The 27,421-nt window shown below is 42.9% G+C and overlaps 1 long non-coding RNA gene across 1 annotated transcript; it reads left to right on the top strand.

Annotated features, from left to right (window-relative positions):
- On the top strand, nucleotides 1–27,421 carry LOC147377077 (uncharacterized). The gene is made up of 3 exons (XR_015161314.1): nucleotides 1–120; nucleotides 11,054–11,100; nucleotides 27,073–27,421. It is a non-coding gene; the product is annotated as an uncharacterized LOC147377077 (long non-coding RNA).

Raw genomic sequence — 27,421 nt, 5'->3', positions numbered from 1 at the left:
CCCAGGGTGTATTAAAAACAGAGCTGCTTCCCATGAATGTGATGGTTCCCATTCAGAACTCTTACAACCTGGTCTTTGCTCTCTCATCTTGACGAGAAAAATATCTTCCACGGTTTCAAGGTCAGTTGCGAGCTATCTGGGTTTGGAAATGGAATGAAACCCTTGGAAAGCTTATCCCTCTCTTCACTCATATTTTGCTTATGTTTTGTAAGATTCAGTCATTCTCCAGCCTGTGGTCAGAGGTCAGGCAGTTGTAAATCTGCACAGGGAATTTCATTCAGGCAGTTACTTTCTATTTCTCACTCCTTCTTTTTCTTTGCTACAGAAAGGATTAAAAAAAGTTGTTGGCTTTTGCTTTGTGTTTTGGTTTTGTGGCTCTTCAGAGCTAGGCCTCTGACCTGAAAGAGTACCTGGAAGTGAATGTGTAACTAGCAGTGACCTGTATGCCTGGCCCCCTGCTTTTTTCATTTTCAGATTCAGCAGCAGGAGTCTCTTAACTCCTCAGGGGCAGAGGAGTTACCTTAAGCTTTGAGGCTGATTTTATTCCAGTCCTGAGGTGGAATCCAATGTCCCTTGTCTGATCACATTCTGACCTACGCTCTCGGTACCAAACGGGTCCTAATAATCTGCTTTAGTCCTCTTCCTGTTTGTTCTCTCTGCAGCCCTGGTTCTACTGGTCATTGCCTGTCCCTCCTTTGGTTTCCAGGCAACCACTTGTTTCCTGGTCCTCTTCCCACTTCTCCTCGAGTCTTCACAGCCTCCTTGGCAGTTACCCTGCTTTCCCCTGAAATGTTGACTTTTCCTAGGATTCTATCACGTGTTTTGTGCTCTTTTATGGATAATCTTATTTACACCTGTGACCTTAAGCACCAAGTCTAGGCCATGAGCTCCCAACCACTGCTACTAAGCTCAAGGCAATTTTCCAGGACTCTCTGGCCATATCTCCTTGTATGCTCCCTGGGAGCTGAAACTTAACACAGTCCAAAAAGAACTCCTTACCTTCCCCCTCAAAGTAGATCGTGTAGTCTTGCTTTTGATTGGTGGATTACCATCCATCTTATTCCTTCATTAGACCATCTCAGAGTCATCCTTGTCTATTTCTTTTCCCACATGCACCATATCCAATCAATCACAGGTTCTTATATCTTTACTGCAAAATTTTTTCTTGAATCCTGCTTTTCATTTCCATTTTCCACATTCACTGCTGCTACTTTGGTCTAAATTCTCACCTGTAAAGTACTATAATTCTCAAACAAGCATAACCTCAACAAATGTTAGTTGAAAAAAATGAGTAAGTGAATAACCTGTCTAAATCCAGACAGACAATTGTTAGGATAAATGAGATACTTTATGGAAAGCATACTTAGCACAATGACCAGCACCTAGTAGGCACTTAGTAGATATGAGTAATTATATGTAGGAAACACTTGAAAGCATGGACTATGAACCCAGGCTGCTTGAGTTCAAATCCCAGTTCCATTTCTTTTGTATATGACCTATGTCTCCATTTTCTCATTTGTAAAATGTGGATGATTGTAATAAGGGTGTTTTGAGGATTGAATGATTTAATTTTCGTAAAGCTTTTAGTGAGCGTGTGTGCGCGCGCGCACACACACACACACACACACACAGAGCTTTTAGAACAGTGTCCAGCCTATGATAAAGCCCAATATGTTAGTTGTTACTATTTTTATTAATTTCCTGCCTTTTGTCTTTCACAGGTCAACATGTTGGGCTTTATTAAAGGAAACATGCATTATATGTTGCCTCATGTATGGTACCCTAAAATTACATAGAAGAAAAATCATCACCTCATTTTCTCCTAGTTAAAAATCATATCTATCTGCTATGAAATTCATAAATGTTGACTCGCAGTCTTTTGTAGCATTTTATTATGTCTCTTTAGGGAAACCCACAGTCCTGGTTGGCCTGGGACTGAGGGGCTCTCAGGATGGGGGACTTTTTAGTAGGGTGAACTAGGGTAGTTGGCCATGATGGTCTTTGTTTCTAATTGAATTCCTTTTCTGCAGATCAGCTTCCAAACATGATTCCCCAGGTATATATCAGAAGTGAAAACAAAATGCATAAATCAAGGCAACAGATCTGAATGTAAGGTTGGGAATATGACCGGGAAGCCCTCACATGCCATCTTCTCTTCTTATTCATCCAAATATGCACAGCCTGGGCATTTCCAGGACATGAAGGTCCCTTCTTATTGGAGAGAAGGATGTATTCTGATTTCTGGCTTTGTTCTTAAACATTGCAGCTGTCTTCAGCTTAGGCCCTGTAAAGAGGATCAAACCAAAATCCTGTTCTCATCCCCCAAGCCTTCTCCTCTCCAGAATGACTTAGAGGCCAGGAGGCCCTGGTGGAAGCTGACCAGATCTGAGCACAGCCATTGCACTAACTCCCGGTTTGCAGAGAAGTAAAAGGGGCTGTTACTCTCCACCAAGTTTTTTTTTTCTGGCCAAAAGTATCACCTTTGTTTGATGTGTTGCTATTTTGCTCTTATTCATTCACTCCTTTACTCTGTCAAACACATATGTGTTAAATACCAACTATAAAAAAGTACTAATACATATACCTATAGCCACTCTTTTCTTAGATTATTTTCACATATAGGCCATTAGGGAGTATTGAGTAGAGTTCCCTGTTCTATACAGTAGATCCTTATTAATTATCTATTTTATATATCAGTTCAGCTCAGTCACTTAGTCGTGTCTGACTCTTTGTGACCCCATGAATTGCAGCACACCAGGCCTCCCTGTCCATCACCAACTCCCAGAGTTCACTCAAACTCACGTCCATCGAGTCAGTGATGCCATCCAGCCATCTCATCCTCTGTCGTCCCCTTCTCCTCCTGCCCCCAATCCCTCCCAGCATCAGTCTTTTCCAGTGAGGTGACCAAAGTACTGGAATTTCAGCTTTAGCATCAGTCCTTCCAAAGAACCCCCAAGAACAGATCTCCTTTAGAATGGACTGGTTGGATCTCCTTGCAGTCCAAGGGACTCTCAGGAGTCTTCTCCAACACCACAGTTCAAAAGCATCAATTCTTTGGTGCTCAGCTTTCTTCACAGTCCAACTCTCACATCCATACATGACCACTGGAAAAACCATAGCCTTGACTAGACGAACCTTTGTTGGCAAAGTAATGTCTCTGCTTTTGAATATTTTATATATAGTAGTGTGTATATGTCAATTCCAATATGTATGCATATAGCACATTTACCTTGGTGTACACCTGAAGCCAACACAACATTGTAAATCAATCACACTCCAGTAAAACGTAAAGAAAAGATGTTTTGGGAAGACTATGGAAGAGGCAGTTTTAATGTGGATGTTGAATGCAGAGATATAGAGGAAAATAATATAATGGGAAAGACTAGAGATCTCTTCAAGAAAATTAGAGATACCAAGGGAGTATATCATGCAAAGATAGACACAAGAAAGAACAGAAATGGTATGGACCTAACAGAAGCAGAAGATATTAAGAATAGGTGGCAAGAATACATAGAAGACCTATACAGATAAGATATTAATGACCTGGATAACCATGATGATATGATCACTCACCTAGAGGCAGACATACTGGAGTGTAAAGTCAAATGGGCCTTAGGAATCATCACTATGAACAAAGATAGTGGAGGTGATGGAATTCCAGCTGAGCTATTTCGAATCCTAAAAGACGATGCTGTTAAAGTGCTGCACTCAATATGCCAGCAAATTGGGAAAACTCAGCAGTGGCCACAGGACTGGAAAAGGTCAGTTTTCATTCCAATCACAAAGAAAGGCAATCCCAAAGAAATTTCAAACTACCACACAATTGCATTCATTTCACATGCTGGCAAGGTCATGCTCAAAATCCTCCAAGCTAGGCTTCAATAGTACATGAATCAAGAACTTCCAGATGTACAAGCTGATTTATAAAAGGCAAAGGAACCAGAGATCAAATTGCCAAAAACATCCGTTGGATCTTAGACAAAGCAAGAAAATTGCAGAAAAACAACTACTTCTGCTTCATTGGCTATACCAAAGCCTTTGACTGTGTGGATCACAACAAACTGGAAAATTCTTCAAGAGATGGGAATACCAGACCATCTTACCTGCCTCCTGAGAAATCCGTATGCAGGTCAAGAATCAACAAAACTGGACAGGGAACAACAGACTGGTTCAACATTGGGAAAGGAGTGTGTCTAAGTTGTATATTATCACCATGTTTATTTAACTTCTCTGCAGAGTACATCATGTGAAATGCCAGGCTGGATGAAGCACAACCTGGAATCAAGATTGCTGGGAGAAACAGCAATAACCTCAGGTATGCAGATAACACCACCCTTATGGCAGAAAAAGAAGAGGAACTGAAGAGCCTCTTGATGGAAGTGAAAGAGGAGAGTGAAAAGGCTGGCTTGAAGCTCAACATTCAAAAAACTAAGATCATGCCATCCAATCCCATCACTTCATGGCATATAAATGGGGAAATAATGGAAACAGTGAAAGATTTTATTTTCTAGGGCTCCAAAATCACTGCTGAGGGTGACCACAGCCATAAAAATCAAAAGACGCTTGCCCCTTGAAAGAAAATCTATGACAAACCTAGACAGTGTATTAAAAAGTGGAGACATCACTTTGCCAACAAAGGTCTGTGTAGTCAAAGTGAAAGTGAAAGTCCCTCAGTCATGTCTGACTCTTTGTGACCCCATGGACTATTCAGTCCATGGAATTTTCTAGGCCAGAATACTGGAGTGGGTAGCCTTTCCCTTCTCCAGGGGATCTTCCCAACCCAACTCAGGTCTCCCACATTTCAGGCAGATTCTTTACCAGCTGAGGCACAAGGGAAGCCCTACCTGTGGTCAAAGCTATGGCTTTACCAGTAGTCTTATATGCATGTGAGTTGGACCATAAAAAAGGCTGAGTGCTGAAGAATTGATGCTTTTTAACTGTGGTGTTGGAGAAGACTCTTGTGAGTCCCTTGGACTGCAAGGAGATCAAACCAGTCAATTCTAAAGAAAATCAACTCAGTGCTCATTGGAAGGACTGATATCGAAGCTCCAATACTTTGGCCACCTAACGTGAAGAACCAACTCAGTGGAAAAGACCCTGATGCTGGGAAGGATAGAAGGCAGAAGGAGAAGGGGATAACTGAGGAAGAGTTGGTTGCATGGCATCACCGACTCAATGGAGATGAGTTTGACCTAGCTCCAGGAGATAGTGAAGGACAAGGATGCCTGGCATGCTGCAGTCCATGGAAACACAAAGAGTTGAACTCAACAGAGCAACTGAACAACAAAAAAATTTTAAGATATACTAATGATGGGTGCCAACAGTAAGATGTGTGATGAAGTTACAGCCTTCACCCATGTGAATTTCTTCTCATTCATCCTCACCAAGGCCTCATTGCAAATGGGAACCATTTGCAGGAATCACAAGATGTGGGTTGTATGTGTTAGAGATTATGGGATCCATGCAGGCTGCAGTATTGGGAAAATGTGTTCCTGGCTCTTGAACCCATCATATTTACTTTGTGGCCTCTACCCTGATGAAAATAGCAAGGAGTTAAAGACTAAGAAGTAGACCTTAGGAAGTCAGAAACCTATTTTAAACGGCTCAAGTTCCCCTTTAAGAGGGGAAGATAACAACTGTGAGTTCCAGCTGTGTCCCCATTAAATTGTGAATGGCTTTTCCCTGCTCCACTCCTTAGGCCCTTCCTCCTATGTCTTTAAACTCCAGTCTGTCTCTTCCTCCATTGGCACCAGATGTATCTTCATAAAAAATAAATTCATATTATCTCCCACCCAAGTCGGTTGGTTCTGGAGGTCTGTAAGAGCAGCTCCAAATCCTTGGCTTGCTCTTCTAGGTCTTGCAGTCTGGCCCCCAGCTACTCTCCAGCCCCTTCTCCTCACACTTCCTGGGTGACCTCTGCTTCAGTCATCCGGCATTCACCACCATTTCTCCAGACCACCATGCCTTTTGGATTAGTCTTCATGAGCTGCTGTAATAAAATACCATAGGCTTGGAAGTCCAAGATCAAGGTGCAAGTATTCATTTCTTGGTGAGAGCTCTCTTCCTGGATTGCAGGTGTCTGCCTCCTCCTTGTATCTCTGATATCTCTTCCTCTTCTTAGAAGGGCACTAATTCCATGGTGGGGGAGGGGGGCTCCGCCCTCATGATCACAACTAAGCCTGTAAGAGACTGCCTCCTCTTGGAAACCTTCTTTGGCTCCCCTCTGGGTGCTTTTGTCTAGGCCTAAAGAAGTTGGCACTTTGTATGAGAACGCAGTCACATGTCATCTCTCCCGGAGTCTTGAGGGACAGGACTTCAGGTGTCTTCTCTGAAGTCACTGTGTCTGGTACAGGTGCAGTGTAGTCTATTGAGTGACTGAATAACAGCAGCAACGAAGTCACAGCTACTGCAAGCACAAATCAACATTTACCCTTGATTGGAGCATTTATTCTGTGCTGAGATGCTCTCCTAAATGCTCCACAGGCCTCATCAATCTTCATTCTCATCTCAGTCCTTTCAGGAAAGTGAATTTACTATCCCCGTTTTACAAGGAATATAAGTGTTAATTTGGTCAAGAACTGGAGTTCTTTACTCTGTCTAGGCAGCAAGAGCTTATGAGGCTCAGACATATCATCAACTGGATGTTTTTATTTAAAGCTTTAAAATACTTACGTATAACCTTTATCAATCTATTCTAACGTGTTGGAAACTCTCATGCATTAAGAACGAATATGCTGACCACAAGTTCAGTGTAACCCCTAAGGCAACCTCCAAAAAAAAAACTATTACATAACATTTTCTTAACCCGATGTCCTTTCTTGTTTGTATCAAAGTTGTAAAACTTTCACCAGATTCTCAGCTAGGTTGTTTAACAGAGCCACTCGGCCTTACCCAGTAAGTATGTGACTCAGGCTGAAGTGCCATTCAAAGCTCTGTCTCCTACTTGTTTCCCAGGCAATTTCCATGCTCGCGTTAGCAGGCACTGCTTTGTGGCGCATGCGTGCTTTGGTGTACCATTTGAAACGCGAAAATCTCTTTAGTGAAAAATTAAGCCAGCCCAGAAAATCAGGCTCTGAGGAAACTTCTATTGGAGGGACAGATTAGATGATGGTTGCATCTTTCTAGATAACTATAATGATAATAAAAAGAACTATAGTTTCTCAAGTAAAAAGTTGCTCAGTCATGTCCGACTCTTTGCGACCCTAATAAAAAGAACGATAGTTTCTCAAGTAAAGTAAAGTAAAGTTGCTCAGTCGTGTCCGACTCTTTGCGACCCTATGGACTGTAGCCTATCAGGCTCCTCTGTCGATGGGATTTTCCAGGCAAGAGTACTGGAGTGGGTTGTCATTTCCTTCTCCAGGGGATCTTCCCAACCCAGGGATCGAACCTGGGTCTCCAGCATTGCAGACAGACGCTTTATTGTCTGAGCCACCAGGGAAGCCCCAATAGTTTCTCAAGACCCTCCTATATTTCAGCATAGTCTATAAGGTTGGTGGACCTTCCACATCTTACAGAGGAAGAAACTGAGAATCAGAAAGTTGTGTAACTTGCTTAATGAGAGGGCAGAGGACTCAGGAGCTGAACCAAGGTTAGTCTGAGATCCCAGGTGAGCTACAAAGCGGGGCAGTACGCCGTCTGCAGGCGTCCGACGTTTTAATCTGGTTTGTAAAATCATCAGCTCACGCTCCCCTAATGTGACCTAGTGCTCATTCCTGGCCTCCGTATTTCTAGCGGGGGTTTCACACCCTGTGTTACCAGGGTCGACCTGTCCCAGAAGTCTTCTCACTCTTCTGTAGGGTTGAAGATTCCTTTGGACCTTTTCCCTGAGCAGAAGAAGGGTGCAGCCAGGGTAATGCCGTAGTGGGTGACAGCTGGCATAGTACTGAATAGCTTGATAGCAGGAACACTGACTGCCTTGCTTAGTGGGACATATTTAAACCTGTCCCTGACCTTTCCCCAGGCTCTCTGCCTCCATCTTATCTTGTTTCTACTTCCGGTGTGAAGGGTCTAGACCAATTTAATGATGAATAATGATAAAAGGCAAGAAATGTTCTTATTAGGTCGACTTTTTATCTTGAAAATGGGAATTATGTGGGCAGGTAAAAACTCCAGGTGAATCCCATGTAAAGACCCAGGTGGCCTTTCTTGCTCTTTCACACACAGAGAATCTTGGTGGAGATTGCAGCTTTACAAAGCTGGAGCGATTTGAAAATACATAATTCTCTAGGCTGTAAAATTTACTCCACTAGACTCAATCTAATCCCTTGAGCCAAAGATCAAACTCTTTGCCAGATGTGGTTTTCCATTGTCATTTCAGCCTTCAGGTGGGAAAGCAATTGTTTATAGGTTTTAATATTGAGAAGCCATGTCTCTATAAACCAAAAGGAGGTGCAGGTCAGAGCAATTAACTGGGCAGTTCAGTCTGCAAACTTGGAACTTCACTGCCCGGAGTAGTCTAGACAAAGCTACGTTGATCCTGGTTTTAATTTTGTAGTTTATCAGTGTCCAGAAATTTGCTTTATTTCAGAGATTTATTTAACTACTTGCTTTTTGAAACTGGCCTTGAATTAGTGCTTCCTTCACTTCTTTTTCTCTCTCTTTGGTATGTTCGCCACAGCTGGAACCAGGGGCTGGAGAGTGTTGAAATGAGATGCCAGAGCCATCCATTGCAGGCTTCCAGGATGGCTCTGGCCGTGGGAGTCCAGTGACCCTGGGAGGCTGAGATGGACTCAGTTCTTCCGACTTCATGTGGCTGGAGGAGCCCCAACTCTGGAATTTTATCGTGATCTTTCATGCTAGGGGTTCAGCCAGCCCATGGGAAACTGGACTTGGGCGGGGCCACCTGGCAACAAATCCAAACTGAAATAGGAGTCTGCTCTTTAAGGCCGACTGTGAAAATGTACGTGGGCCCACAGCCCAGCCCAGATGCCTAAAGGACATTGGGAAGGGAGGAAGCGGGATCAAAAAAACTTTTAGCCGCACACTGAAAACACCGCTTATTCAACTGGCATTTCTTTATGCACTAAGCCTGGAATATGGGAAGGGCCACTGAATGTCTTTTCAGGCCCATGAACAATGACAGGGGCACAGTATTCCAGGAGCCTGTTGTAAAAGATGTTGCAGATTTTTTTTTCTTGGCAGTCCTAACTACTTTTATTTTTTTCAAACTTTTTCTCATATTGGAGTATAGCCAATTAACAATGCTGTCATAGTTTCAGGCGGACAGCAAAGGGACTCAGCCATATACATATACACGTATCCATTCTCCCCCAAAGTGCCCTCCCATCCAGGCTGCCACATAACACTGAGCAGAGTTCCCTGAGTTATATTCATTTTTCAAAAAAGGAATGGTGACCCTTTGATGAGGCAAAGTAGCTAGCATTGAGTACTCTTGTGGGATATATTGTAAGAGACATGGGTTCAATCTCTGGGTGAGGAAGATCCCCTGGAAGAGGCATGGTAACCCACTCCAGTATTCTTGCTTGGAGAATCCCATGGACAGAGAAGCCTGGTGGGCTACAGTCCATAGGGTTGCAAAGAGTCCGATACGATGGTAACAACTTACCACATGCACACATGGGATATATTGGTCATTGATTATTTACCTTTTCTAATAGCTCAGGCACTCCTGGAAGTGAGGCCCCTTAAGCCCAAGTGAAGGCTGAAACTAGAAAGGAATCATTGGGATCATCCATTGCAGCGGTCCTTAACATGATCCCACATTGGAATCACGTGAGGATATTGTAAACCTACTGGAGTCTGGGTCCCATTTCAGACCAATGAAATCAGAATGTCTAGGGGAACCCTTCTGACATAGGTATGTTTTAACACCTCCCTAAGCATTCTGCTGTGCAGCTGAGGTTGAGAAACGCCAAGCTAGTTGAATTTTACATATGAACTCGAGGCTCAGGGAGATGGAATATCTTGCCCAAATCATGTAGCTAGTTATTGTCAAAACCAGATTTTTATCTAACACTCTTATGTCACATTAAGTTGCTTCTCTTTATTGTGGTTTCATGATAAATTAAAAGCACACTTCAAAATGTAAGTTTCTAAAGTAACTTTAAGAAATGGATTTCCCTTTAAGGCAAACAACCATTGACTCACCAGTGCACTCATGCTTTGCTATGTGATGATCCCTTGACAGATGTGACTGTTCATTGTATTTGGGGCCAGTGAGTCAAATATTGGCTCCTTGACTGCTTCTCCATTGCAGGCTCAGCACTCTGGCACTCTGTTTCTTCTCTGGAACTCTTGCAACTCCTTTGATTCCCTTTGTTAATAGAAAACACTCTCCATGAACCTCTAGCTGGTGATATGGATATACCAAGGAAACATTTTTCCACAGAACTCACTTCATTTGGGGACCATGTGTCCAGAAGAGCTAATATTTCTGGCTAAGGCACCATTAGCACATGTGCCATTGCTATTCTATGAGACATCTGGTTACCAACTAAATAACTGAATTGGATGTCAGCAGCCAGCCCTGGAAACGTACTAATTTTTGTCCAGCCCACCATATTTGCCCATTGAAATGAAAATTCATAACCAGGCTTACCAATGATACCATTTAATTTCATTTTATAGCTAAGACTTCAAGGTGTTCTGGTCTCTACACAAAACATTTGAATTTCTTCTTGTGTCAAAAAATGGAAAAACTGATGATGTAAATTTCAAGGCATTTAGAGAAATTGCCTTATCTAGACTAACAGTCTTCAATCCTGGCTACATCAGACTCCTGTGGGGCTTTAAAAATATAACATTGTTTGGGCCCCACCCCTGATATAGTTAGTCTGAGGTGGGACCAAAGCATGAACATTTTCAAATGCTCCTTAGCTGAGTCTCTTGTACATGTTGGGTTGAGAACCACTGTACCTGGTTATTAAAGAGGGCTCTGAGCTCTGAATTTTCATTCTGGCCTTAGTACTATAGGAATCACATCTCATTTTATTTTTTCAACAAATTTACGTTCAAGAGGGAAAGTAATTTTGCACTACTTTCCATAAGTATCTTTTTCTCCAAAAATCCTTATACTTTTTTTTCACCTTTGCAGCCTCCTTATGGCTAAAGCAGAGATTGATCACCCCTGGGAAGGAGAAGGTAGGTGCTGCCAAGAATGGTGGTTTGCAAACCGAGATGTCCTTTAGAACCTCCTGGGAAGCTTTAAAAAATTGCCAGTGCCTGGCCACTCCAGACTAATTAAATCAGAGTTTGGGGGAATGGGCCCAGGGAATACTATAAACGTACCCCAGGCATAGTAGTTTTTTGTTACACAAAGTTGAGACCTATGGCTCTAGTAAGAAATGGATGACATGTCAACATAAAATGAGGTTCTTGTTTCTTAAGATCTTGCATATTTTATTTTAAATTTAATTTAATTTTATTTATTTATTTTTTAATTTTTAATTTAATTTTATTTTTAAACTTTACATAATTGTATTAGTTTTGCCAAACATCAAAATGAATCCATCACAGGTATACATGTGCTCCCCCTCCTGAACCCTCCTCCCTCCTCCCTCCCCATACCATCCCTCTGGGTCGTCCCAGTGCACCAGCCCCAAGCATCCAGTATCGTGCATCGAACTTGGACTGGCGACTCGTTTCATACATGATATTATACATGTTTCAATGCTATTCTCCCAAATCTCCCCACCCTCTCCCTCTCCCACAGAGTCCATAAGACTGATCTATACATCAGTGTCTCTTTTGCTGTCTCGTACACAGGGTTATTGTTACCATCTTTCTAAATTCCATATATGCATTAGTATACTGTATTGGTGTTTTTCTTTCTGGCTTACTTCACTCTGTATAATAGGTTCCAGTTTCATCCATCTCATTAGAACTGATTCAAATGTATTCTTTTTAATGGCTGAGTAATACTCCATTGTGTATATGTACCACTGCTTTCTTATCCATTCATCTGCTGATGGGCATCTAGGTTGCTTCCATGTCCTGGCTATTATAAACAGTGCTGCGATGAACATTGGGGTACACGTGTCTCTTTCCCTTCTGGTTGCCTCAGTGTGTATGCCCAGCAGTGGGATTGCTGGATCATAAGGCAGTTCTATTTCCAGTTTTTTAAGGAATCTCCACACTGTTCTCCATAGTGGCTGTACTAGTTTGCATTCCCACCAACAATGTAAGAGGGTTCCCTTTTCTCCACACCCTCTCCAGCATTTATTGCTTGTAGACTTATGGATTGCAGCCATTCTGACTGGCATGAAATGGTACCTCATAGTGGTTTTGATTTGCATTTCTCTGATAATGAGTGATGTTGAGCATCTTTTCATGTGTTTGTTAGCCATCTGCATGTCTTCTTTGGAGAAATGTCTATTTAGTTCTTTGGCCCACTTTTTGATTGGGTCATTTATTTTTCTGGAGTTGAGCTGTAGGAGTTGCTTGTATATTTTTGAGATTAGTTGTTTGTCCGTTGCTTCATTTGCTATTATTTTCTCCCATTCTGAAGGCTGCCTTTTCACCTTGCTAATAGTTTGCTTTGTTGTGCAGAAGCTTTGAAGTTTAATTAGGTCCCATTTGTTTATTTTTGCTTTTATTTCCAATATTCTGGGAGGTGGGTCATAGAGGATCCTGCTGTGATGTATGTCGGAGAGTGTTTTGCCTATGTTCTCCTCTAGGAGTTTTATAGTTTCTGGTCTTACGTTTAGATCTTTAATCCATTTTGAGTTTATTTTTGTGTATGGTGTTAGGAAGTGTTCTAGTTTCATTCTTTTACAAGTGGTTGACCAGTTTTCCCAGCACCACTTGTTAAAGAGATTGTCTTTAATCCATGGATCTTGCATATTTTAATGTAAGCTTTTGAAATTCAAGGGAAAGTGTCTACTTATCTATAATTGGAAGTAATGGAGGTTAGTTTTATTATTGACAATATGATTTATGATTTAACAAATAAATATTTATTGAGCAGTTACTCTGTGTAAGGAAATTGTGATTATAACCCACCACCCATAACAGTGGAAACAGTGGCTGACTTTATTTTTCTGGGCTCCAGAATCACTGCAGATGGTGACTGCAGCCATGAAATTAAAAGACGCTTACTCCTTGGAAGGAAAGTTATGACCAACCTAGATAGCATATTCAAAAACAGAGACCTTTGCCAACAAGGGTCCGTCTAGTCAAGGCTCTGGTTTTTCCTGTGGTCATGTATGGATGTGAGAGTTGGACTGTGAAGAAGGCTGAGTGCTGAAGAATTGATGCTTTGAACTGTGGTGTTGGAGAAGACTCTTGAGAGTCCCTTGGACTGCAAGGAGATCCAACCAGTCCATCCTAAAGGAGATCAGTTCTGGGTGTTCATTGAAAGGACTGATGTTGAAGCTGAAACTCCAATACTTTGGCCACCTGATGTGAAGAGCTGACTTTTTTGGAAAGACCCTAATGCTGGGAAAGATTGAGGGCAGGAGGAGAAGGGGACGACAGAGGATGAGATGGCTGGACAGCATCACTGACTCAATGGACATGGGTTTGGGTGGACTCTGGGAGCTGGTGATGGACAGGGAGGCCTGATGGGCTGCAGTTCATGGGGTTGAAAAGAGTCGGACACGACTGAGCAACTGAACTGAACTGAACCCTCCAGGAACTTTTTGTTACTTTGAATCAGAAAGGAGTTGAGGGTGGACTGTGTGTCTGGGTCCCAGAAGGAGAGAGATGACACATTCAACTGGATAACTGAGTAGGATTTAATAAAGGGAATGTTTATCATGTTATGGGCAGGGTTTGTGCATGTGTGCCTTTTAAGTCGCTTCAGTTATGTCCGACTCTCTGCAACCCTATGGGCTGTAGCCCACCAGGCTCCTCTGTCCATGGGATTCTCCAGGCAGGAATACTGAAGTGGGTTGCCATACCCTCCTTGAGAGGATCTTCCCGACCCAGGGATCAAACCTGCGTCTCTTATGTGTCTCCTGCATTAGAGGGCAGGTTCTTTACACTCGTGCCACCTGGGAAGCCCATGGGCACGGTTTAGGGAAAGCAGCCAGGAAAGGCATAGACTCCTCGGGCTGGCTGCTAGCAGTGGAAGCCGTCATCCTCCCAGGGCTGCAGGGGCTGGTCAGACTAGCTGTACCTAGAGGGCTGCCTGGCAAAGGAGTAAACTTTTCAAGAAGGAAACTGCAAGTCTCGTAGAGACCCTTTCCATATGAGATAATTCTAGCTGAATTCCTGTCTCATGGGGCCAAGAGTTCTAAGTAATACAGAAACTGTTACTGGGAGTAAGGAGACACACGACATTTTGAGACTGGATCCATGGAGTGGAGAGTGATGAGGTGCCCCTACTTCTGCCTGGGAAAGCTGACAGCGTAACAGCGACTGCCTCACTCTCTTGGGACTCAGCCTACAAGGCTCACCAGGGCTGGAGCTTCTAGAAACAACATAGAAGATGTCAAAACATCATCCATTCGTCCATATATACATTTATTCATTTTGTTAAATCAACAAATACTAAGTGGCTATCAAGTGCCAGGTACTGTTCCAGGGTATTAGAGACTGACTGCTTGCAACGGGGTCTAGATCAGCCACGAAGAAGCAGCAAAGGATCCATGTTTGAGTCAGCTGGCCCCAAACACAGTAGCCATTCACACCTGCCGCGGGTCAAAGAGAGGAGCATCAGTGCATCTGTGATTAGATAAGCGCTTTGAGTCCATTTCATAAAGATATTTTGTAAACTTACATTTTGAATACTGCTTTTCATTTATGGTAAAGCCACAATAAAGAGAAGCAGCTTCGTGTGGGAAAACAACACTGAATAAGAATTTGGCTTTGACATGAACTAGGCACAGAGCTTCCCAGGTGGTACTAGTGGTAAAGAACCCGTCTACCAATGTAGGAGACATAAGAGATGTGGGTTCGATCCCTGGGTCGGGAAGATCCCCTGGAAGAGGGCATGGCAACCCACACTAGTATTTTTGCCTGGAGGATCCTATGGACAGAGGAGCCTGGTGGGCAATGGTTGAAAAGAGTTAGATACAACTGAAGTGACTTAGCATGCACAGCCGCAGAGCCCCTAATGTTATTTTAGAAATTTCTGTTATTTTAAATTAATTTTTATTGGAGTATAATTGCTTTATAATGTTGCATTAGTTTCTGCAGTACTAAATCAGCAGATTTAGTGACTCAGCACACATCCCCTCTTCCTTGGATTTCCTTCCCATTTAGGTCACCATAGAGCCCTGAGTAGAGTTCCCTGTGCTTTACAGTAGGTTCTCATTAATTATCTACTTTATACATATATGTATCAATCCCAATGTATACGTGTTAATCCCAATCTTTCAATTCATCTCACTCCCTCCTCCTCCCTTGGTATCCATCTGTTTGTTCTCCACATCTGTGCCTCGGTAGAAATTTCAGTTTTTATTGCCCTAGGTGTAGAGATGTGACTTGGGCACTGTTGGAAGAAAGATGCCACTGAAGAAATTCAGGAGAAGCAAAGAGGCCTTTCCTAGCAGCCAGGGATGGTCTCCAGAATAAGGAGATCTTCATTCATTCACATATCCTTTTATTGTATGCCCATCTTGTGCAGACACAGGTGGCAGGGGTCCCCAAATAATGACTGAATCCTTGCCTTCACAGAGACCGGGGTGTCATGGAGATTCAAGTGAGCTCAGACAGGTAACTAAACAGTGATACCATCTACCTGGAGGTTGTGGAGTTATTCTTTTGGAATCCCTTGAATGTGGTTCAGTTATTTTAAAGAAAAGGTATTGACCACCTGCCAAGTTCTAGCCCGAGTGTTTGTGACTGTGTGCTCTTTGTGCATTTGTGCACATCCGTGCATGCCTGCACACACATTCTTCATATAGAAAGAATTATCTCCCGAGATTAAAGGGGGAGGAAGGAGGAGAGCTGATAGCTTTCCCTAATGTTTCCTAGTGAAACATAAGCAAAAATCAAAGACAGCTCACAGTCTGTAAGGGAAGGAAAATTCATCAGGTCTAAACTATCTACTCTCTTCTGGCTTAAAGCTAAGTGATGCCAACAAGATGTAAGGTTTCAGGACGAGTCCTAGAGTCCACTGAGATGAATTAAACTTCATGACTTCTTGGAACATGGGCCTGTTTTCATGCGAGTCCCCCTGCATCGTTTGAGGGAACCTGGCAACAAATGGGTTTAGCATCTGGGGTTTCTTGTTAGATTGACCTCGCTTTACTAACATCCAGGACTTTTGCTGAAATCTTTGAAGGCCAAAAGCTAATGGAAAGCCCAGGAGGAGGCAAGTGTTTTCCACATTCGGAAGCCTAAGAGGTTAATATGCTCCTCTCTTTCTCTGTCATAACTTACATGCTTTTAGTCCTGACTTTTGCTAAGTGACCTTTAGCTGAGATGTCAGGGTCTGTCGTTCTTATATTTGGCAGCCATGGAAATTCATTCTGAACAGAGCAACAGTTACAGGTGCAAGGGGCAGGTTAGTTGGCTAAAGCTAGTTTTTATAAGGTGAGAACAGTATCATGGGGAGTAGATGCCCCAGCAGTAACTGTCTTCTTATTCAATCTCATTGGGAACCAGAGACTGACTGAGCTGGGTCCCAGAGGGAGAAACAGGGGAGAGGGACTGAGGTGGTTTCTGACTTTTGTTTAGGGTCATTGCAGAGTTGCTTTTTGAGGAGATATTTGAAAGACATTGGGAAGGAGTAGGGACAGACCCCTTTACAACCTGGGGGTTTGCTATTAGGTCATTTCCTATATACACATGGGTATCTCATAACTGTGGGTGGATACCCCCTAAATATCGCAAGCTTTCTTTCTGAGTGTACCCAGGGTGACTCTGGGGTGTTACAGTGGCCCCACAGGCAATGGGAGATGAACAGTGACCACCCCTTTCAAGGTCCTCCTAGCATCTCTGACCCTCCTGGTGTCAAGCTTATGACTTTGTTCTGCTTCTGATATATATCCTGAACTTCAGGTGACCTATATTTAGATTATGTAAAAAAGTTAAAAGCAAAGGCCTTTTTGCACTGAGGTCAGAGTTTGTTCCTGCTTGATAACACTGCTTTGATCTCTGGGACCCTGCCTGTCAAGATCTATGGTGTCTGTCAACTAACTTTGTCCTGCACTTGACCTTTTGCTTGCCCGGACCTGTGGTTACCGCCAAGATTCTGATTCCTCAAGCATGTCACCTCTGGCCAAAAAAAAAAAAAAAAAAATCCCTAAATTCTGAGATTCGCTGTCCCAGATTTTTCTCTGGCCACTTACAAAGGTGTTTAAAAAGAAGGCCTTAAAAACACACACACACAACCAGAAGGCAAAGAAGTGCATTTGAGAGGAAATTTCAAACAAATTATAGGATCATTGATGCAGGACTCAGTAATAGCAGTTTGTTTGGCCAGAGTCTTACAGAAGGCACTGGAATCACAACCAAATTCTAGTTGAGGAGGGTGAAACAGAGAGATTATTTGCTGCAGCTCCCTGTTTTGGGGCAGATAACCCTCCAGTGATCAAAGCCAGATGCTTGTCTCCTGTCCTCTTGAGAATTTCTGAGTGTGCTTTCCTTTCCTTTGATTTGCTCATTTTTATATTTTATCACACTGGCAGCAAAAAAAGTCCTTCCTCATGTCCAGCTGGAATCTTTGCTACTTAATTTAAAAGCCTATTTTCCATTCCCTGTCCATTTCAGTTATTTTTAATGGATCCTTTCCAGATGTGCACACGGTTTTCACAATGTGGTAAAAACCAACTTGGACACAAGACTCTCCTAAGGGTCTGACTCTCCCCGGGGTGTTGGAGCCACTGAACTAGAAATCAGGGAAACCCTAGTCCCCTGCCTGCCAAGAACCCATGGTTTGACCTTGGACGAGTCATTTTCCCTGACTAGACAAACTGTTCCTCATTTCTAAAGTGAGGGGATCAGACCACACAATCTCTAAAATTTCTTCCAGCTCTGGACAATTGTGTTCAATAATTTTGCTGAAAAACACCATGTCTCAAGCAATGGATCTGTGCTTAGCGTGTAATAGATACACAATAAATATTTGTCAAACAGTATTAAATCATAGGGATTTCCACTGAAGGTTTCTCTTAGCAGTCAGTAAACCTTTTAATCACCTGGATGTCCTGTCTCTCTGTGGAAGGGTCTGTCTCTCTTGTAAAAGTAAGAACTGGAGCAGATGTCTTCATAAAGTATTTCAAGGGCCTGGCATAGGAACAGTCAGGATTCTCAGGCTCCATAGACAACCAGGCCCAACCTGTTTCTAGTCACTTCTTTGCTGTCACAGCCAATCTATTAAGATGCCTCTGTGATTCCAGAAAGAAAGCAAGTGCCCATGAGGAAGAGGTGATACATGTATCCAATTATAAATATATCCCATTAAAAATAGATATCAACAAGGAGCCTCAGCCAGAGTTGTGCTCAGTAAACTGAGCTGGGATGGAGGGTGGAAAGTAGTGTATTATCCAGAAAGCAACCATTCTTTCTTAGATGATTCCTTAGTAATATCTTTGGGGTTGCATAAGGCTCTTAATTCAGGAAAGGTGATGGCACCCCACTCCAGTACTCTTGCCTAGAAAATCCCATGGACAGAGGAGCCTGGTGGCTGCAGTCCATGGGGTCGCTAAGAGTTGGACACGACTGATCGACTTCACTTTCACTTTTCACTTTCATGCATTGGAGAAGGAAATGTCAACCCACTCCAGTGTTCTTGCCTGGAGAATCTCAGGGATGGGGGAGCCTGGTGGGCTGCTATCTCTGGGGTCGCACAGAGTCAGACACGACTGAAGCAACTTAGCAGCAGCAGCAGGAGCAAAACTCTTAATTAGCTACTACATAATGTACAGTGGTCAGGGAAGTATTCAGGTTGAAAAGTTCAGTAAAAATAGAATTAAGACTTAATAAATATTTTTCTTCTCTAAGTCATAGGACTTATACAGAAACCCCAGTGAAGGGTTAGGAGTGACTGTTTCTGGGAGGACCAGGCTGCCTTTTGAAAGAGAGAATGGGGTGCAATCCCTAACATTGTTGGTCTTTAAAAGCTCTAAGGGAGCCCTTTGTGTGTGGGACAGAGGGAACTCTGGACCTGACATCAGAAACATTGGACCTCGGCTTCTCACCTGGGCCCAGCATGTCCCAACTGGGTGACCTTGGGGAAACCAATGAACTTCTGAGGCTCAGGTTTGCATTAACATTTAAGTGAGGCAGGGCTTTCCAGGTGGCTCAGTAGTAAAGAATCCACTTGCCAATGCAGAAGACATGGGTTTGATCCCTGATCTGGGAAGATCCCACATGCTGTGGAGCAACTAAATCCATATACTGCCACTGTTGAGCCCACGTGCCATAACTACTGAACTCTGCACGCCGTCCAGCCCACACTCTGCAAGAGAAGTCACTGCAATGAGAAGTTTGCCTACTATAACTAGAGTAGCCCCTGTCGCCACCACTAGAGAAAAGCAACAAAGACCTAGCATGGTCAACAATAAACAAATAAAATTATTAAAGAAATAATTAAGTGAGGTAATAGATGAGAAAGCGTCTTATACGTGGGAAAAACTCCAAGGTCTGTTTCTTGTAATGGCATCTGTGGTCAGAGCTGACAGCAACAAAGCAGTAGGGACTCAGGGCAGCTACAGCTGAGAACCTCCTGTGCTGTGCTTAGTCGCTCAGTCACGTCTGACTCTTTGTGACTCAGTAGACTGTAGCCCACCAGACTTCTTGTCCATGGGGGTTTTCCAGGCAATAATACTGGAGTGGGTTGCCATGCCCTCCTCCAGGGAATCTTCCCAATCCAGGGATCGAACCCAGGTCTCCTGCATTGCAGGTGGATTCTTTACCATCTGAGCCACCAGAAAAGCCCAACAATACTGAAGTGGGTAGCCTATCCCTTCTCCAGGGCATTTCCCCAACCCAGGAATCAAACCGGGATCTCCTGCATTGCAGGTGGATTCTTTATCAACTGAGCTACTAAGTCATCTCATTTGGACCCTGTGATGAGTGTCTTTCCTCTCTGTATTAGTTTGTTGGGGCTGCCGTGACAAAACATCACAGATTGAGTAGCCCAAACAGCAGAAACCTATTTTCTCATGGTTCTGGAGGCTCAAAGCCCAAGATTACAGTGCTGGCAGGGTAGGTCTGAGGCCTCTCCACTTGACTTGCACATGGCTCCCCTCTTGCTGCTGCTTCTCCTGGCCATCTCCCTATGCACATGTACCCTGGTGTGTCCTAATCTCTTCCTCTTAGAAGGACATCTCTTCCTCTTAGATTGGATTAACTAAGTCATTTCCTTAAAGACCCCATCTCCACAGTCACTCTCTGGGGTATTGGGGTTAGGACTTCAACCTAGACAGAGTTCAGTCCACAACTCCCAGAAACTCACTGAGCCTGCAGGAGGAGTACACATCACAGGGCCATGCGGGGCTTTGCAGTCTAGCTCTGCAATGAGGTTTTATGCTTAAGATCAATCTTCCCTCCTCTTCTCCCTCCCTCCCTTCTTCTTGGAAGGAAAACTCAAGCTAGCACCTCTGTTCTGAAAAGTGAATACTTCTCCTTTGCAGAGATTCTTCATCTGTGGTTGCTCAGGTTCATAAGCAAGGACACCAAAGTCCCTGGTTCTTGGGTGAGTCCCTGGGGATTTGGTTGGGGATAGGGGAAGTCTTAAAACTACCCCATGAAGTAGCCTCTTTAGCACAAAAGGCCATGCTGTCAGCTGGCCTGTGTGAGTCCATGAGACAATGCTAGAGCCACAGCCCTGGGAGTGCAGGGGGCTCCCCTCCTCTGTGCATTCTCTCTCCTTCCCTTGGTGCTCCTTCTACATTATGAGTCATTCCATACTCAGTACACCCGGCCAGTTGTTTGGAGCGCAAAAAACAACCACAGCCAGAGGCATCTTGGTCCAAAACTCTCCTCTCCTCTCTCTCTCTTTCTCGTACTCTTTCTCCATTTTATTGCTTATTCCCCAAGTAATCTCCCCCAACACTCCATATTCTCAATCTTATCCCTTTCAAGGCTTAGTTTGGAAATCTGGTCTGAAGACAATGAGTCTTTATCAGTGAATGTCTGACCCATCAAAAAATGAGTATTTACCAAATTAACAGTTATATCAAAGTGCTTAAGCCCAATCACATTCCTGTTTTCTTGTAATTCTTGCCTAGATTATTAACTTCTCATGAATGGGGACCATATTGTACTGTCCATGACCCTTAGTACAATTCTTTACACATAGGAATACTCCAAACACTTTGGAAGAAAGCAATAAACCTTTTAAGCATAATATTATCCTCTAAGAGGTTTAGGCCTACAGCATCTTTAAAGAAAATTGTTAAGCTCCTCAGTGGGCTTTCTAAACCATGAGTGGGGTGTTAGCTACTTCAGTGATGCAATTTAAATGACTGAACTTAGCCAAAGGTGTTGTTTATTTAAAAAAACAGACAACCAAACAGTAATTATAACTTCTTTTGATACAAACATATAAAACAGACCATCATAAAGAGTAGTTTTCATAGATGTGAATGCCTAGGTAAAAATGAAATAGCTTATTGACAAGATATAATTTTGCTGTGTTTTTGCATAAAAAAAATTTCCCCCCTCTTGTGGCTTCAAAGTTAGAAATTCTTTCTTATGTGCTTGCTCTGATTTTAAAGTCTGTGAAGTTTTGTTGAAGTTAATACCTCCAAGCCTTCCTAAACAAATGGTGCAGTGGTCTCTGATCCTTGTCCTAATCTTACTTGTTCTTTTTCCTCCCTCTCTTTGCCATCAGAGGAAGAAGAGAGTAATGACAAGAACAGATGGATAACAGTCTCCCATATCTGACCTTTTCTATGCTTCTCCCTACTAGTAGAAATAAGAAAAATTGGGCATAAGTCCTAAATATGTACTCATTCATTCATCCATTCATTCAACAAATACTAAACACCTACTATGTGCCAGACATTTTCCCAGGTGCAGGAACTACAGAGATGTTGTTGTTCAGTTGCTCAGTTGTGTCTGACTCTTGTGACCCAATGGACTGCAGCACACGAGGCTTCCTTGTCCTTCACCATCTCTCGGAGCTTGCTCAGACTCATGTCCATTGAGTCAGTGATGCCATCCAACCATCTTGTCCTCTGTCACCCCCTTCTCCTCCTGCCTTCTGTCTTTCCCAGAATCAGAGTCTTTTCCAATGATTTGGGTCTTCATATCAGGTGGCCCAAGTATTGGAGCTTCAGTCTTTAAAATGAATATTCAGGGTTGATTTCCTTTAGGATTGACTGGTTTGATCTCCTTGCAGTCCAAGGGACTCTCAAGAGTCTTCTCCAACACCACAGTTAGAAAGCATCAATTCTTCAGTGCTCAGCCATTTTTATGGTCCAACTTTCATATCCACACATGATTACTGGAAAAACCATAGCTTTGACTATACGGACCTTTGTCAGCAGAGTAATGTCTCTGCCTTTTAATAGCTGTCTAAGTTTGTCATAGCTTTTCTTCCAAGGAGCAAGCGTCTTTTAATTTCATGGCTGTAGTCACCCTCAGCAGTGATTTTGGAGCCCCCCAAAATAAAGTCTCTCACTGTTTCCACTGTTTCCCCATCTATCTGCCATGAAGTGATGGGACTGGATGCCATGATCTTAGTCTTTTGAATGTTGAGTTTTAAACCAGCTTTTTGGCTCTCCTCTTTCACCTTCATCAAGAGGCTCTTTAGCTCCTCTTCTTGTTCTGCCATAAGGGTGGTGTCATCTGCATTTCTGAGGTTATTGATATTTCTCCCCGCCATCTTGATTCCAGCTTGTGATTCATCCAGCCCAAATTTCGCATGAGGTACTCTGCATAGAAGTTAAATAAACAGGGTAGCAATATACAGCCTTGATGCATTCCGTTCCCAGTTTTGAGCCAGTCTGTTTTCCATGTCTGGTTCTAACTGTTGCTTCTTGACCTGCATACAGGTTTCTCAGAAGACGGGTAAGGTGGTCTGGTATTCCTATCTCTTTAAGAAGTTTCCACAGTTTTTTGTGATCCACACAGTCAAAGGCTTTAGTGTAGTCAGTGAAGCAGAACTAGATGTTTTTCTGGAATTCTCTTGCTTTTTCTGTGCTTCAACAGATGTTGGCAGTTTGATCTCTGGTTCTTCTGACTTTTCTAAATCCAGTTTGTACATCTGGAAATTCTTGGCTCATGTATTGTTGAATTCTAGCTTGGAGGATTTTGAGTATGACCTTGCTAGCATGTGAAATGAGTGCAATTCTGTGGTAGTTTGAACATTGTTTGGCATTGCCATTCTTTGTGATTGGAATGAAAACTGACCTTTTCTGGTCCTGTGGCCACTGCTGAGTTTTCCAAAGTTGCTGGCATATTGAGTGCAGCACTTTAACAGCATCATCTTTGAGGATTTGAAATAGCTCAGCCGGAATTCCATCACCTCCACTAGCTTTGTTTGTAGTGACACTTCCTAAGGCCCACTTGACTTTGCATTCCAAGATGTCTGGCTCTAGGTGTGTGATCACACCATGGTGGTTATCCAGGTCATTAATATCTTTTTTATATAGATCCTCTGTGTATTCTAGAGAAGGAAATGGCAATCCACTCCACTCTTCTTGCCTGAAGAATCCCATGGACAGAGGAGCATGGAAGGCTACAGTCCATAGGGTCACAAAGAGTCAGACACAACTGAGTGACTCACAACAACAACAGCAACAACAAAATCTGTGTATTCTTGCCACCTCTTCTTAATATCTTCTGCTTCTGTTAGGTCCATACCATTTCTGTCCTTTATTGTGCCCATCTTTGTATGAAATATTCCCTTGGTATCTTTAGTTTTCTCGAAGAGATCGCTTGTCTTTCCCATTCTATTGTTTTCCTCTATTTCTTTGCATTGATTGCTGAAGAAGGCTTTCTTATCTCCCCTTGCTATTCTTTGGAACTCTGCATTCAGATGGGTATATCTTTCCTTTTCTCCTTTGCCTCTTCCTTCTCTTCTTTTCTGATTTATTTGTAAGGCCTCCTTAGACAACCATTTTGCCTTTCTTTTTCTTGGGGATGGTTTTGATCACTGCCTCCTGTACACTGTTATGAACCTCTGTCCATAGTTGTTCAGGCACTCTGTCTATCAGATCTAATCCCTGAATCTATTTCTCACTTCTACTGTATAATTGCAAGGGATTTGATTTAGGTCATACCTGAGTTGCCTAGTGGTTTTGCCTACTTTCCTCAGTATAAGTCTGAATTTTGCAATAAGAAGTTCATGATGTGAGCCACAGTCAACTCTCAGTCTTGTTTTTGCTGACTATATAGAGCTTCTCCATCTTTGGCTGCAAAAAATATAATCAATCTGATTTCAGTATTGACCATTTGGTGATGGCCATGTGTAGAGTCATCTCTTGTGTTGTTGGAAGACGGTGTTTGCTATGACCCTCTTGGCAAAACTCTGTTAGCATCTGCCCTGCTTCATTCTGTACTCCAAGCCCAAACTTGCCTCTTATTTCGGGTATCTCTTGATTTCCTACTTTTGCATTCCAGTCCCCTATGATGAAAAGGACATCTTTTTTGGTGTTAGTTCTAGAAGGTCTTGTAGGTCTTCATAGAACCATTCAACTTCAGCTTCTTCAGCATGACTGATTTGCCTTGGAAACAAACCAAGATCATTCTGTCATTTTTGAGATTGCTCCCAAGTACTGTATTTTGGACTCTTTTGTTGACTATGAGGGCTACTCCATTTCTGCTGAGGGATTATTGCCCACATTAGTAGATATAATGGTCATCTGAATTACAAAGATGAGAAAGTCACAATCCCATTCTACAAGAAGCTCACAATCTATTAGGGACTAGAAATACAACCACATTGTTCCTGTATACTGAGATATTAGAAATAAGTATAAAGGACTGTGAGAGAACTGAGGAGAGGTCTATTTCTTATCATGAAGAGAAGGAAGTTTAGAGACATGGGCACTAGTCCTTTAAGGGTTAAGGGAGGAGTGGCGAACATCATCTTGAACTATGGGATCCAAAATGGTAGCCACCAGCCTCATGTGGCTATTTACATTAATTAAAATAAAATGAAAAACTTAGTTTATTAGTTGTGCCACATTTCAAGTCCTCAGAAACCAGCTATGGCTAGAGGCTACCACCCTGAACAGTGCAGATACAGGATATTTCCATCACTGCAGAAAGAGGGGGAAAAGTGCATGTCAAAATGACACAGGAGCCAACCTGAAAGAGCTCCAATGGCTAGATCTAGAAAAACTTAAGCAAAAAAAAAAAAAAAAAAGATAAAATAAAACAGTAGTAACTTTGTGGAGAAATCTTGCAGACACCAAGTGAGGAGAGTTAACATCATTAGTGATGGGTATCGCATGCCTTTGGTATGATAATGAGAAGCCACCACTCCTCTGTAGTATTATTTCCAATTCCCCAAATCCCAGTCCAGGCATGAAAACCCATCAGACAGACCCACAATAGAGGATATTCTATGAAGTATCTGACCAGTACTCCTTGAAAGTGTCAAGGTCACAAAGAATAATGAAAGACTGAGAAACTGTCAGAGACGGGTGGGACTAAGGGGGCATGATGACTAAATACAGTGTGATATCCTGGGTTGGATCCTGGGCTAGAAAGGAATCATAAATGGAAAAGCTGGTAAAATCCCAATAAAATTGAAGTGTGATAATAGTGTTGTATCAATACTAATTTCTTGGTTTTGATAAATGCACTAGGTTATATAAGATGTTAATATTGGGAGAGGCCAAGTGAAGGGTATACAGGAACTCTCTGTTCTACTATTGTGATAATAGTCTAAATAATAATAATAAGTCTAATAATAATAAGAAAGTCTAAAATTATTCAGATTAAAAATGTATGGAAAAATAAAGATAGCTTGGTGAAAGTGTGTGGTGTTAAGTGAGTGAAGTCGCTCAATCGTGTCTGACTCTTTGCGACCCCATGGAGTGTAGCCTACCAAGCTCCTCTGTCCATGGGATTTTCCAGGCAATAGTACTAGAGTGGATTGCCATTTCCTTCTCCAGAAGATCTTCCCGACCGAGGGATCGAACCCAGGTCTCCTGCATTGTAGACAGACGCTTTACCATCTGAGCCACCAGGGAAGTTACGTCCCCCAAATTAAGGCCCAGTATTATGTGTTACCTTGACATCAGGTGAAACTGGTTGAGTCTTAAATGGCCTAACTGCAAGTTCCCCTCCCCACTCTGCTCCCACAGATAAGGTCTCATAACCAAACCACCCTCCTTATCCAATAAACAAGGTACACTTCCTGCTTCCTCCTGAGTTCCCAAGTGCAACTCCCGTGTGGTCCTTTGTGGTATGTGGTGTCCTTCCTTCCAGAACTGTGCGTGTATGTGATTAATAAGCTGTCTGCCCAGTATCAGTTGTCATATGTTCAGTCATCCCTGTAACCCAGGGTGGACTCCCCGCCTTACCAACGGGGCAAATAAGAGGAGATTATAACAAGATGTCTAACCTCTCACCCTGTATCCAGGTGTGCTGCAGGGTTCTGTCTCCTCAGAGCTGCCCTCTGGATTGGGGTTTATCTCCTCCTCTTGCTCAGGATTTGGGGACCTGGGTGGGGAAAGGACAATGGGATGATAATCAGAGATGAGGAGGAAGGATACAGTGATGAGGAGACAAAACAAGAGAAGCCAGGGAAAGTCAAAGAAAGAGACAACATACTTCTAAGATTCCACCCAAGGCTGGGGTATGCCCCAGGAACTTTAGGACAAAAGTGACCACCTGGACTTGCAACGGGCATTGAGTTGAGTGTCACAAGCTTGGAACCTGCTTCCCATCCCACCATCCAGCTGTATGGCCTTGGACAAGTTCTCCAACTTCTCTGATTCTAGATATTCTTAACCATAAATGAGACTAGTAGTACTTGAGTGTCTAATACCTGGTGGCTTAGTGGTAAGGAATCCCTCTGCCAATGCAGGAGACTTGGGTTTGATCCCTATGTTAAGAAGGTCCCCTGGAAAAGGAAACGGCAACCCACTCCAGTATTCTTGCCTGGGAAATCCCATGGACAGAGGAGCCTGGCGTACTGCAGTCCATGGGGTTGAAAGAGTTGGATACGACTTAGTGACTAAACAAACTGTATGAGAGTCAAATGTAATATTCTATGTAAGAGTGTATAAAAAGTGTGAAATCATATACATTTTATAGGAATAAGGATGGTAAGATATGGCTTCTGCTCTCAAGAAAGTTGTGACCCAGCAGGAAGTTGCAGTACATGCAGTGGCAACAGCGGTTCCCATGCTCATAGTTTCCATGGAGGAGATGTAAACAAAATGCTAGAGCGGGGACAATTCGACTGGAGAGTTGGAGAGATTCCATGGAAGAGGTATGATTTGCCCTTGGCCTTGAAACACAAGTCGTCAGAAAATATTACATGCAGTGATGGCGATGGGTTTGGAACACTAGTATTTAGTGTCTACACTTGATAGTTCTATGACTGTGGGCACGTTTAAAGCGTTCTCAGCCTTAGTTGCCTTGTCTTCAAAACGGGGATAAT

Source organism: Bos grunniens, chromosome 3 (genome assembly GCF_055505025.1).
Source record: "Bos grunniens cultivar Pamir isolate PY7600 chromosome 3, Bosgru_T2T1.0, whole genome shotgun sequence".
Classification (NCBI taxonomy): Eukaryota; Metazoa; Chordata; class Mammalia; order Artiodactyla; family Bovidae; genus Bos; species Bos grunniens.
Note: the sequence above shows the minus strand (reverse complement) of the source record. Positions and strands in the feature narration are given on the sequence as shown.